Below are 13,783 nucleotides of genomic sequence, written 5' to 3'. Positions count from 1 at the left end.
GACAAAAATCGTGCACCTATGGATGAGGACAGTGGGTGGGGAGTGAGGGTGGAGGGTGGGGTGGAAACTGGGAGGAGGGGAGTTATGGGGGGAAAAAGAGGAACAAATGTAATAATCTGAACAATAAAGATTTAATTTTTAAAAAAAAGAAAATTTCTAGTGATATTCCAGAACACTGAGCAAAAGAAGATCCTACAAGCTTCTAAGAGATGATGCTAATAAATCCAAAGGATCAAAAACTTTAAACGGAATTAGGCTTCTTAACAGCAACCTTGACAACTATATTTAAATACCTTAATAAAATAGAACAAAATGTAACATCTATCCTCTCTTTGGAATGCCAGAGAGTTCAAAATTGAGCTTAAAATTCTGAGGGTAAACTATTTCAACCTAGAGTTCATTACCTAAGTCAGGCTAGCTACGTTTCAAGTGTTCAATAGCCACATGTGACTAGTGGCTTCAGGATTGAACAGCATAGCCCTTGAGGTGACCATTTTTAACTTTTTAAATTTTTAAAATTGAAGCAGTACAAATGTCTTTATATTGGATTCTTTTGATGGGACTCCATTTTTCTTGATGGCTGCATTGTGTTAAACATTACTGTTGTATTAGAGAACATGCATTGGACACTTTAAAGGTAATTTTAATACTGCACTCATAATTTTTATACTGCTTACATAGGAAAATGATAAAAAATTTGAATATACTGGATTAAATATTAAAATAAATTTTATGTTTCTTAATACCCTGTACCTAATTTTAAGTTAGATGAAATTAAGTTAAACTAGGTTTCACCTGTGTGGTCACACGCAAAAGGAAAAAAAAAGTGGGGGAGGGGGAGTGGTTCTCTATGTCTGAATTAATGGCATGAAAAGGTTCAGATAGGTTTTTCATTTACTTATTACACTACTTTGGGACAAAATGTTGAGTAATTAACTTTCGTATTTCATTCATTGCTGGAAATAGTACTCATTTCTTTCTGTTCTGGTGGTTTTCCTCCCCTGGGGGAACGACCAGAGACACCAGTAGCTGACAGCCTGGGAAAGAAACTGAAACCTACTATTTCTGCCTACAGACTTGGCAGGAAAGATGAAATACAAAATATACCCCCGTTGCCCTGGCCAAGTAGCTCAGTTGGTTAGAGCATCACCCAGATACACCAAGGTCACGGGTTCAATCCCCGGTCAGGGCACGTACTAGAAGCAACAAATGAATACATAAATAAGTGGAACAACAAATTGATATCTTTTTCTCTGCCCTCTTCTCTCTTCTCTAAAATCAATAAACAACAACAAAAATACACCACAGAGTGGAAGGCTGTAAGTCCATCCAGAGGAAAAGAAAGGACCCAAGAAGACTTCCTCAATTACAGTTGACCCAAATCTTTTTAAAAGGGATAGGAAATAGGAGAGAAATGCATTCACCACTTTCTGTGCTTGCTTAGGAAGTGGGAGCTTGAAGCAAAGGAAGTCTGAAAGGGAAATGAGATGGTATGTGCAGAAAAAGCAATTTTAAAAACATGACAAAGATGAGTAAGAGACAATTACAGATAATGTTTGCCACTCATGTTCCATAACCCAAAGACCTCCTTTCCCATTGTATTGTAGCACTAAGTTTGTTTCTCAATACCATGAACCACCGCAGTGAATAGCTTTCTAAGCACTGTGGAAAGAAAGGCAAGATTTCAGAAAAGAAATCAGAAGAGTGATGATAAGCATCCCCAATGTGTGCACTGAAGCTGTATTTTTAACATGTTGACATCTGTCAGTTCAAATGTGTTGTACACAGTGTTTGTGGCCTTGGCTGACATGAAGCTATTCGGTAAGGTTTGTTTATCAACTAATGACTTAGTGACCAAATTGTGCAGTACGTTGTGCATTCTGAATTTTAAAAGTTTTTCCTATGCATTATATAAAATTTACCACTGTATGAGCGGAAATTAAGACTTCAATGCAGTTTTTTTTAATATATTTTATTGATTTTTTACAGAGAGGAAGGGAGAGAGACAGAGAGTCAGAAACATCGATGAGAGAGAAACATCGACCAGCTGCCTCCTGCACATCTCCTACTGGGGATGTGCCCGCAACCCAGGTACATGCCCTTGACCGGAATCCAACCTGGGACCCTTCAGTCCGCAGGCCGACGCTCTATCCACTGAGCCAAACCGGTTTTGGCACTTTATGCAGTTTTTATATGTTGAATAGTGTTTCAAATAAACTGCTTCTACAAATAAATAAGAAATGATTAAAATGTGCCCCTATAATAAAGTGCCCCACCTCATCCTTAGCTCAGAATGCCATAATCTCATTTTCCCTTTCTGTCTTTGAACCTCTTATAAATGTGGGGTCTCTAACTCTCTCATGTATGTGGGTTTCCCATACATACATATGTAATTAAATTTGTTCATTTTCTCTTGTTATTCTGTCTTCTATTTAATTATTAGACCAGCAGGAAGACCCCTGAAGGGTTGAAGAATATTTCTTCCTCCCCACATTGGAGAATGTAATTTTTTCTTACACTGACATTTTTAAAAATTGATAGGTATTTAATGCACTGATACAATATGTGTTCATTACTATGTGGTGTTTATTTTTTTCTATTTTCTTAAAAGATGATATTAAATTGATGGTGCTGTGGCTCAATGGTTGAGTGTTGACCTATGAACCAGGTCATGGTTTGATTCCCAGTCCAGGCTCATGCCCAGGTTGCAGGCTCAAGCCCCGATGTGGGGGGTGTACAGAAGCCAATCAATGATTCTCTTGCTGATGTTTCTGTCTTTCTCTTCCTCTCTGAAATCAATAATATTTTTTTAAAAACTTTGGTGCTGTTATAGTCAAAGTTATCTCAAAATTAAGGAAATTGTGAATGTTAGTAGTTAGCACGTATGTTGCCAAGCATTTTATATACATTTTCTCTTTAATTCACACAACCCTGTGAGTAGATACTTTCATTCCCACTTTGTAGAGAAGCTGAGAAACTAAGGCATTAGCTGCTTTGAAAAATGGTCGTTTGCTCCAGTTTACCAGCAGCAAAGAAGTAGGGTGGAGTTCAACCCAGGGCTGACTCTCCAGGGGACCGAGGGAACAGAGCAGTCTCACTTTCTGGCCAAGAACAACACTGGGTCCGGTTGTTAACACCTTTGAATTATACCTCTCCCTACCTCACAACCTTTCAAGGAGCCTCAGCACCTTCTAAATTTTCCTGAGGGTATAAATATGACACTGTCCTGTAGGCTTCAGCCCTAAAATACATCACAGCAACCACTTCAGCTCTCAGAGAACCTTTTGTGATCTGAGCTCTGAATGTTAACCTTTAAGAAGCTTCACTTGAGTGGCAAACTTCGTCATTTTCATCTTATCTAAATTACACTTAAGCATACTTGCTGAATTTAAAATAAGTGCCAAAGCCAAGAATGAAGGAATTCTCTATGTCATGACATGAAAAAAAAGGTTCTTGAGATGAAACATCATTCAGAGATGAGCGGTATTTCAGTCTGTACAGAACAAAACAAAACAAGCCAACTATAAATGTGCACTGGAAAAATCTGAGAAGCACACACCCAAAACTATCTAGTGACCTTTTTATTTGGTGGGGGAGGGAGCAGGCATTTATTCAAACATATCTGTACTGTGTGCAATTTTAATTTTCACTTCAGGAATTCTTTTAAATTGCAAATTGAGACAAAATGGCCCCAATTTTCCAACATAAGCTCCAGTTAAATATGTTTGCAAAGCCTTCAAGATTATTTCCAAACAAAGGAAAAGTCACTTACAGCCCTACATCATTTCCATGTGCCTTGCTGATGTCTACCAGGGACACTGCTGGCTTACATTTGTGCTCAGGTATAACAGCTGCAGGGATTCGTTTTCCTATTTTCCCTTTAATCAATATCAAAATCTCTCTCTCTTTTTTTTTCTTTTTTTTTTTTCTGGCCACAATTAGTTTGTGCCTCATGGTTGGATATTAAGGGTATTCCCAAATTATAGTTTTAAACGTGAGCTATGAACACTTTTAGCTTTGTTTTCTTTTGTCTTTTTAAAGGATTTCCTTGGAATTCCCAGGAAAGGGATTCTTGGATCAAAACCTCTAAATTTCTAGGCTCTTGATTGCCTTCCAAATGGACTATTCTTATACTGCCACCAATAATTTTTGAGTACCAGTTCCTCTACATTTGGTATATGATTGCCTTCATTACATACAACATATGCATATACTGTAAAATTATTTTCATCAATATTGCAACAGTAAAATGGCACTTCACTGAGGTTTCATTCTGTGTTTTGTTTTTACCAGTGGCTCAATAGTTTCTCTTGAGAATGTTTACATGTAAGAGGTAGGAGGGTTTGGTAGCAATGATTTCAGCTCTGGAGCCAGATTGCCCAGGTCAAAAACTGGCACCATCATCCGCAAACTCGGACCTCTCTTCAAGCTTCAGCTTCTTTACTGGTTAAAAATTTAATTAGTCAATTGAAGTGTTTTAATTGGGATAGGGATCATACATACCGCTGTTTTTATAAAAAATAAGTCAGCCAATGTGTAATGTGGTTACGCTGTATTTGTCACATAAGGAGCCCAAAGGAACATTAGCAATTTATTCCTTATTATTATTGATTGATTGGTTTTAGAGAACGAGAGGGAGAAGGAGAAAGAAACATTGAACCTAGCCAGTGTGACTTGGTGGTTGAACCAGAGATCGTGGTTCAATTCCTGGTCAAGGTACATGCCCAGGTTGGGGGGCTTGATCTCCCAGAAGGGGGCATGCAAGAGGCAGCTAATTGATAATGTTTCTTTCTCATCGATGTTTCTATGTCTTTATCCCTCTCCCTTCCTCTCTCTCTAAAAATCAGTAAAAACATATTTTAAAAAATATGTTAAGCTTTCATTGATTGCTTCTTGTATGTGCCCTGACCAGGGATCGAACCCGCAACCTTGGTATATCAGGACAATGCTCTAATCAACTGTTTCATTATTGTTTGTATCTTTTCTTGTCTGGGCTTTGTTCAAATCTTCAGTTACGTCTAAATGTAACTTTTTCAGAGCCCCCAAATCAGAAACTGTCTTTCAAGTTTACTAACAAATACCTGTCTATACCCAATTTAATTCCACAACAAGCATCTCTTGTACCAAACAGAATCCTAGGTTCTGGGGTTAAAACAGTCATAAGTAACGCATCTCCCAATACCAAGGAATTCACACAATGGGTATTTGCTGAGCCTTCTGGGAGAAATTAGAGGCTTGGTCAGTATAGTTAGTTATTTTTAGAACAATGCATCCCCTGTAGAGCAGAAAGGGACTTTGGAGGGCACCTAGTTCTGCTAGAAACACCAGCTCTGGGGCTGTTACTAGGTTGTGGGGGTGGAATGGACTCTGATCCAATATTACCAGAAATGTGGTCATAAAGAAAGACAGGACTCTGGGCCTCTTATTTTTTAGCCTTTCAGTAAGGCTCCCTGTGAATGTTTAAAGACAGGGACATGGTATTCAGCATTTCTCAAAGTTATTTGACCAAGAAAATATTTTAGAGGGGAGTATATTATCAGCCCATAAGGGAAAACTCCATCTAGTCCCAAGTCCCTCTCTCCTCTTTAACTCAAGAGGAAGCTGCGGCCCAGGGGTGTAAGTGCTCTTCTAAGGGTCAACTTCCAGAGTCTGGAACTTCACCCTGTCAGAATGTGTCCCTTCACACTGTACTGCATTGCCTCAACTCAATTCTTTTTTTTTTTTTGGAGAAAGTGGGGGAGGGGGTTTGTTTGGTGGGCCACCCAAAGAACCCCAGACAAGAAATCTGACAATCCTTTGTGGTCAATATAACCAAAGAAAAAAAATCTGTATGAGTCAAATGTGAAATCTAATGTATGTTCTCTATATATATTTACACTTTATTTTTAACCCCTTCCAAAAAAAAAACAGTATGACTGAGCATGATCAATCTACCTTGTAAGGCAGATTTTCTCTGTGTTGCAAAATCACACCCACCATCAAATGCTGGTCTCCTTCCTAATGGATCCAATTTGGCACCATGGACAATCCTCAGAATGGTCGGAAATGTCTACTGATACCAAGCAAGGTGTTTCTGTTGAAGGCACTCACTTTGACCTGTCCTCGTATTTTAAAATCCTGTATTTTTACAGCCATGTCTCCTACCTTCTGGGAATTCAAAGGTTCTTTGAGAAAAGACAATCAAAACAACACTGTCAGGTTGTCTATAATGTACTTGTAAAATAGTTCAGCATAACCAGTAAGATACGTGCAGGGTTTCATAAATGCCCTGGGGGCTGGGGAGGCTAAGAGCCCAAACAGGATCACATTCCTGGGACAGCCACACTCCAGGTGCATCTACTGCTGTACATGTGCCTCAGGCATTTTCTCTGCAAACCAGAGGTTTTGTTTAATTAGCAGGAGGGTTACAACTGGATCTTCCTAGGTGAGTTTGATGACTTTGATTAGTTTAACAGATGTTCCAAAAGAATGAAGATGAGATCAGGGTGCTCCATCTATGTGGATGGGTTAGGGACATTCTAGAGCAGGGGTCCTCAAACTTTTTAAACAGGGGGCCAGTTCACTGTCCCTCAGACTGTTGGAGGGCCGGACTATAGTTTCAAAAAAAAACTATGAACAAATTCCTATGCACACTGCACATATCTTATTTTGAAGTAAAAAAAAAAACAAAACAGGAACAAATACAATATTTGTATTTGCATGTGGCCTGCGGGCTGTAGTTTGAGGACCCCTGTTCTAGAGGCACATCCTGAACTTACAGCAAAAGAACAAACAAGTCTGGCAAATCCAATAGCCTGTGAAGATGCCCTAGGTGCCTGCCTGGGTCCAGCTGCTGATTCCAGAAAAGGCGTGTTTATTTGTCTCCAGCCCAATGGTCAGCTGACTCTTGTCACTGGAATGATGACAAATGTGCCTCTAGTGAACCTTGTATAGGAGATGAAGTCAGAGCTTCTAGGGCAGTGATGGTGAACCTTTTGAGCTCGGCATGTCAGCATTTTGAAAAACCCTAACTTAACTCTGGTGCCGTGTCACATATAGAAATTTTTTGATATTTGCAACCATAGTAAAACAAAGGCTTATATTTTTGATATTTATTTTATATATTTAAATGCCATTTAACAAAGAAATATCAACCAAAAAAATGAGTTTGCATGTCACCTCTGACACGCGTGTCATAGGTTCGCCATCACTGCCCTAGGGGCTTTGATGTACATCTGAGAGGTAAGCTCTCAGTTAAGCATTACTGCCATTAGTCTTCAAGTGCAAGGTCAAAAATGGGAAATAATTGTAGAAAAGATGGTGAGAGGATTCAGGTGTATAGAGCTGAGCTGTTTTTACAACACTCTGACACCAATTCAACCCTGTCACTAACTACCCAGAGTTAGCACAGACCCCAGATTAAGGGATCAGTCACATAAGGCTGTCCCTTTCAGATGTCAACTGCAAATGGGTGCCCATTACCCTCCTTCAGGTTAGAAAAATATGCTAGCACAGCTAGGACTCCTGAAAACACTTTACGTACTAATGCCAGTTTATTAGAAAGGATTTCACCCAGGAACAGCCGGTGGGAGAGCCACGAAGGGCAAGGTACTGGGGAAGAAGCACAGGCCTCCATGCCCTCTCGTGCACATCACGCCTTGAGGTGTTCATCAACCCAGCAGCTCTCCAAGCGTGACTGTTACGAGTTTTTATAACCCAATTTCTAGGCACCTTCCCGTCCCAGAGGTCAGTGTGCAGGTCGGTGGGTAGGGCTGAAAGTTCCAAGTCTCTGGTCTGGTGGCCAACCCCGTCCTGAGGTTCCCTAGGGGCCCCCACACTTAAGTCACCTCATTAGCATAAACTCAGGTGTGGAAAGGAGCTCCTTTATGAATAACAAGGTGTTCCTATCAATCACTCGGGAAATTCCAAGGCTTAGCAGCTCTGTGTCAGGAACCAGGACAAAGACCAAATATTTCACAAGGGCCAAGCCTAGTAGCAATCTACATCATTGCTAAGACTTTCCAAGGTGCCTACCACAATGTTTGGCACTAGAAAATGTTTCATAAATACTGGCTGACGAAACGTTTGACTTGGCACACAAACACGCCAAACTCACCAGATGCTTTTCGTCTGCTCCTTCAGAGAAAAGAGAAGTCCTTGAAATTCTGGTCCCCAAATCTAAGACCTCTTCACTCATCCTTTCTCTCCCTCTGTTCATCAAAGACCCATGCCCCCACCTGAATTCTGGAATCCATCCGCTTTCACCTTCTCTGGAACCTGGACCTGTTGTTTATTTCTCACTCTCTACCAGAAACTTCCCAGCAGCATTAGGATATGTTCAACTCTCTCCAATCTCAAGTCAGGTAAAAAATGTCCTCCCGATCCTGCATGCATATTTGCCTTCCAAGTAGCCTTAGCCAGCTTCTCCTCCTCCAAACACAACACTCTTACTTCTGGGGCCAGCCTCTTTCTCTTCTCATCTGACACCCCAATTTGGATAATCTCTTTGGATAAGCATGATTATTTTTATGCAACAGCTCTCCAACATGTATTTCCACCAGTTGCCTTCTCCTTGATTCCACTTGGGCGTCTCAGAAGCAAACATGTCCAAAGGGAATTATCTCCCTCCCGGACTCCTTGCCAACCTGCTCCTCCTCCAGTGTTCTCTAACACTATAAACGGTTTCACCATTCTGTCCCACTCAGTTCTTTATGCCAGAAACTTTTGAATTATTCTTGTTCCTTCTTCCATCAACTATAGCCAAATAACCACTACCTTCTCACTGAGTTTAACTACAAGCTCAGTCTCTCTCTGCCCTTGACAGGTTCAGCATCACTGCATCCTCCCTGGGTGACAGCAAAACCTTGCACTATTTGGCCCCACTCCATCCCCGCCATGGTCCTGTGTGATTTCCTAGGCTGTGCCTGTGCAGGTGACTGGCTCAGGGGGCTAGAGACTTTGGCCTGGCCTAGCCGGGACCAAGCAGGACATCTTTTCTAACTGGTCCACCAGGAAGGGAAGCCTTTTCCTATTTTGCACAAAGGCACTGTGTATGCCAACAGGACCTCCCCCACCAACCCCTTCTCCACCCAGCAACAATGATCATTTACAAAACCCAAACCTAATCGTCTCATCTCCCATGTAAAATCCTTCAACTGGGTTCCCACTGCCTTTTTGTTAAAGTCCAAAATGCTGAAAATGACCCAAGAGGCCTCACCCCAAGCCACATTCCTGCCAAGGTCTCAGCCCTTTCTTCCTGGAACTTCAACCCCTAATTCACCTATTTTCTACTCATTTTAAATATCTATTTTTAAGGAGACCTACCCTGAGTAACCCTTTCCTCTAAACCAGGTTGGGACCCCAGGTTAAATGTTCTCTGGATATCTTGTGCTTTCCTGAATTACCACTTAAAATGGAATGGCCTGTGTGACTGTGCACTGATCTGCGCGTGTGGACGGACGGATGGACACACACACACACACACACACACACACACACACACACACACCCCTCCTCCCAGCTACTGGATTAGTTTGCTCCTAAAGGCAGGTACCTTCCATCCTGTTCCCAGCTGTAGCCCCAGAGCTGACAATGTGTGGAGTCTAACAGCTGCACAGTAAATAGCTGTTCAATGAATGCATAAATAGGTCACTCAGCCGCATTTTGGCTATCTCTTTAATAAAAGAAGAAAAGTTAGTAATTGAGGAAATTTCTTAGTATATTTAATGCATTGATTACCAAATACATGTAGGACTCCTGATGGGGAATGAATCAATGAATCAGAAACTCGGAATGTTCTGTGGCAGCAGTAACATTTCCTTCTTTGGATTTGCGTCTGTGATCGCTATCTTCACTTGAGCTGCGGGCAGTTTTACCAAGGCCCGCTTCATGGGTGTGCAACCGGTGCCGTCACACAGGACCCTGCACTTTGCTTAATACCCATCTGACTGTCACCACCTTGAAATTCTCAGTGAGAAACTTTGAGGTCTTAGAAAACAAGGGGCCCCACAAATTATGTAATCTGTCCTGAGTCTTACAAATTAGTTTGATTTCTGGAAGGGACCCGATGGATAGCCCACCTCTAGCTAAGGATGCATTTTTTATAACCAGAGCTATGTTTTCAGCCTCCCCAAGCTTATGGTAAAAAAAAAAAAAAAAAAAAAAGGAGGTTATAGTTTAAGGACATTTTTTTTCATCGATATGTTATCATGTATTATGTAGGGGATGGGGTCTTTTTCATAAAATTAGGATTTTTCAGACGACAGAAATACATGATTACATTAGCAACAGGGAAACAGATATAGGAACTCTGTATTCACAATTTTTTGAAAGTCTAGAACTTTTTTTAATAAAAAATGCTTACTTTTAAAAAAATACACGATTTTCTTAGTTCTTGTTATTAGGTAAAAAGCTTTGTAATTTTTCCTAGAACTAAATTCTAGTCTGAACATGGTCTACACTGAATCTCATTATTCAACGTTTTGCTTAGAATTTCTTGTTTGGGGTTCTAATATCAGAGATTGTGTCAATTTTCCCAAATTAACAAGCATGGCCCATTGATACTCTATCACCTTCAAAAGGAGAAAATTGAAAACTACCACAGAATTTGTTTTTAGTTTCCAACATTTTAAATTTTAAAAATTTAATAACTATATCAGAATTTCTTTGGGTACGACCTGGCCAGACACATGTAGCCATTCATGAGGAAGAACACTGGTTTAGCCATCTTTATTGTAAAAATATTTTAAAAGTCAGATATTTGGTTAAACTTTACAAATAGCTTCTCAAGTCATTAGAAGTTTAAAGTTAATTGTTTTTACTTAATGTTTAGTTCATAAATGTCTAGACTCTAGAGCATTTTAAATATTGGCTGTTTTTTCTTGTTTGTTTGTTTTTCTCTCAACTGGGTGACTTTGTCTCCCAAGGGATGTATGGCCATGTCTGGAGGCATTTCTGGTTGTTATAACGGAGGGAGGGGACTATTGGCATCTAGTGGGTAGAGGCCGAGGAGGCTGCTGCACATCTTACAATGCACAGGACAATCCCCGCAACAAGAGGTTATCTGGCCAAAGAGTCAAACGTGCCAAAGCTGAGAAACCCTGGTCCTCCATACGTGGCATTCGCCACAATTTGACAACCGTAAGCCATCCCTCCTCTGTCAAAGGCAACGTGGTTAAGAATTCAGTCCCCAGGAGGAAACACACCTGATGTATACGAACAGCCATGTGGGAACTGATGTATATATTTATATGAACAGTCATTTGGGAACTTCCTTTTTGAGGCAGGGAGTTGGGCATTTGACATCCTGAGCCAGAACCATGAGTACATTTTTCACTAGACTTAATATTAGAAACAGTGACACAATTCTTTGGATGCCCCATAAAGGATTCAATGCAGTGGAAATAATGTGCATGTTGTAAATCAAAAGAGATCATTTTTAATAGTATTAATTTCTTTCCTACCACCCCATTTCATGGAAAGTGTTCATTACCTACATCATAGATCAGAATTTTTCATTTGCCTGAAAATGTAATTAGCAGGGATAGCAGTTTCTAAGACAGATGCATGAACCAAATTTGATTTGTGTTTTTAAAAAAGAAAAATTAGCCAATACTTATATTAAATCTGATTTCACATTTTTTTAAATAAAAAAATTCCGCTATTTTGGGGGCAAGGGGATGGGGAGAAAAAAGCTCTGGCCAAACTGGGCCAGAATTCCTGCATTGTTTCGTGGAGGAAATGGCTGATATCCAACCTGATTTTAGCAAGTCCTCGGGAGGTCACCAGGGACCAGCCAAGTCCCACTTAGCTCTCAGGCCCTGCAGAGTTGATTTTGTAGATAGTTAATAGTTCTCAGGCAAAACATTTTTCTTAGTGTGTAGCAACTAAATTACAAATGGGAAAGAAGCAACTTGTGACTAGAGATTGTCCTAAAACTAGTCAATAATGAGCTGTAATTAGTGAAAGATGAATCCAGTACATATTCCGGGCCAAGACTAAGGAGGTCCCTTGCCAGGGCCAGCCTGAAGGAAGGAGCTGACAGGTAAACCTTCACACCCTCACCATGAAACAGGAAAAAAAAAAACCCTTACCTGATGTGCCAGTTAAACTTTATAAAAGAAAATTCATGATATTGTTTTTTAAAGTAGAGGATTTATGTGATGATTTGGGGGAAGGTGGGAATAGAGGAGGGTAAAGGGGGGGATAAATGTTGATGGATGGAGACTTGACTTGGGGTGGTGAACACACAATACAGTGCACAGACAATGTGTTGTAGAACTGCGCACCTGAAACCTGTATAATATTGTTAACCAATTCACCTCAATAAATATAGTAAAAAGGGCAACAAATTAAAGAAATGGTAAAGCCTAAAAAAATAAATAAAAGTAGAGGCGTTAGCCTTTTCTAAGACCTCAAAGTTTCCCAAAGCTACCATCCTTAAGGCCTGCACAAAATTCATTAAGCAACAGCAGATATCCAGAGCTTTTCCTTCTTGCCAGAACTGAAATCTGTTACCAAATCCTCTGGCTTGTCTGGAACTGTCTGGGCTCCTAGCAGGTAATTTACCCTGATCTTTGAAAACCATTCTCCCCTCCACCTCCCCTCTATAAAACAAGCCTGTCTTTCAGAACAGCTCTGAAAGGGGGGCAGGATGCCCAGAGGACGGGACAGGTCCCTGAGAGAGTCCCTCACTTACCACTCACCGAATTCAGGCCACAAAAAGCTGTGGCCAGGTTCTCATCTCCAGACACTATGGCTTTCTCTGAGGACCGTATACCCTCCCGATTCGTCTCTTGTTCTACTTGTAAAACGAAGACTCTCTTCCCTCTAACAAAGAAATAGCAAAGCAAAGAATACGCAGGATGCCAGGTAACTACAAAACTTACCTCCACTGGGCAGCCCATAGGTCCAGCCTGGATCTGCAGGCGTCCACCGTGAAAGATGGTGTGTGGCAGGCAAGGGCGCCTCTCTTTTGCTCTGTATCTGAGAGAAAGCGCTGCAATGGGGGGAAAGGGGCTGTGAGCAAGAGCTAACACGTCGGAAGCTAATGACCAAAACCTGGAAGAATTGGAATCAGAAATTGGATGCTAACAAAAATTTTAAAAAGAATCCGAGGTAGGGATTAAACTGTGTTTAAGAAGAATCGCCTGTTTTCATAATAGACCCGGCAGCACGAGTTTCCCAGCCCTGCACATGAAGGACAGCGAGGGGGCAGGAAGACTGGGGAAGCCCCAACACTAGCGCCTCTTTTCCATTGGTTCCAGTCGCCCAGGTTGAGTTATTTGTTATCTGGCGTCGGCTTCTTTATCAGTAAACTAGAGGTAATGTCTCTTCGCAGGGCTATGGTTAGTGTTAAAGTCCCTGGCACCCAGAGGATGGCCGTGAGTAACTGTTTGCTTCTAGCCTGTCCATGCCTGCAGCCAACTCTCCCGATTTCTAAGCGTAGACTCCCTTTGCAAGGCCAGAAAAAGTGGCTTCCAGGTGACACTGGGTACCAGAGTTCTGGCCCCGGGCACCACTGACCAGGCAGAAGGGTAGGTTCAAGGGAGAGCGCCCTGCGCCATCCCCGGCCCAAGGCGCACTCGCTCACCGCGGGTTCCCACCGCGCGCCCTCACTTCCAGCCCCGGCTCAGCTTCCTCCGCCCGGATGGAGCCCATTCCACTCGGAGCAGCGGGGCCCCGGCTAAGAGCCCGCTCCCTCCTCCCATCCATCCCATCTCTCCCCCGCCACCGGGCGGCGGAACGGGGAAGTCGGTGGGGAGTTGGTTACCTGCAGCGAGCGTCTGGCCCGGAGGCGCAAGAG

The 13,783-nt window shown here is 41.7% G+C and overlaps 1 protein-coding gene across 1 annotated transcript in view; it reads right to left on the bottom strand.

Annotated features, from left to right (window-relative positions):
* Nucleotides 1-13,783, bottom strand: part of GCNT1 (glucosaminyl (N-acetyl) transferase 1, core 2) — a 27,668-nt gene extending 13,885 nt beyond the window's left edge. The window contains 2 exon segments of the mRNA XM_006769014.2: nucleotides 12,867-12,976; nucleotides 13,751-13,783. The gene's annotated coding sequence lies outside the window, so the exon portion shown is untranslated.

Source organism: Myotis davidii, unplaced genomic scaffold (genome assembly GCF_000327345.1).
Source record: "Myotis davidii unplaced genomic scaffold, ASM32734v1 scaffold98, whole genome shotgun sequence".
NCBI lineage: Eukaryota > Metazoa > Chordata > Mammalia > Chiroptera > Vespertilionidae > Myotis > Myotis davidii.
The sequence above is the reverse complement of the archived record's forward strand: the minus strand, read 5'-3'. Positions and strand labels throughout refer to the sequence as shown.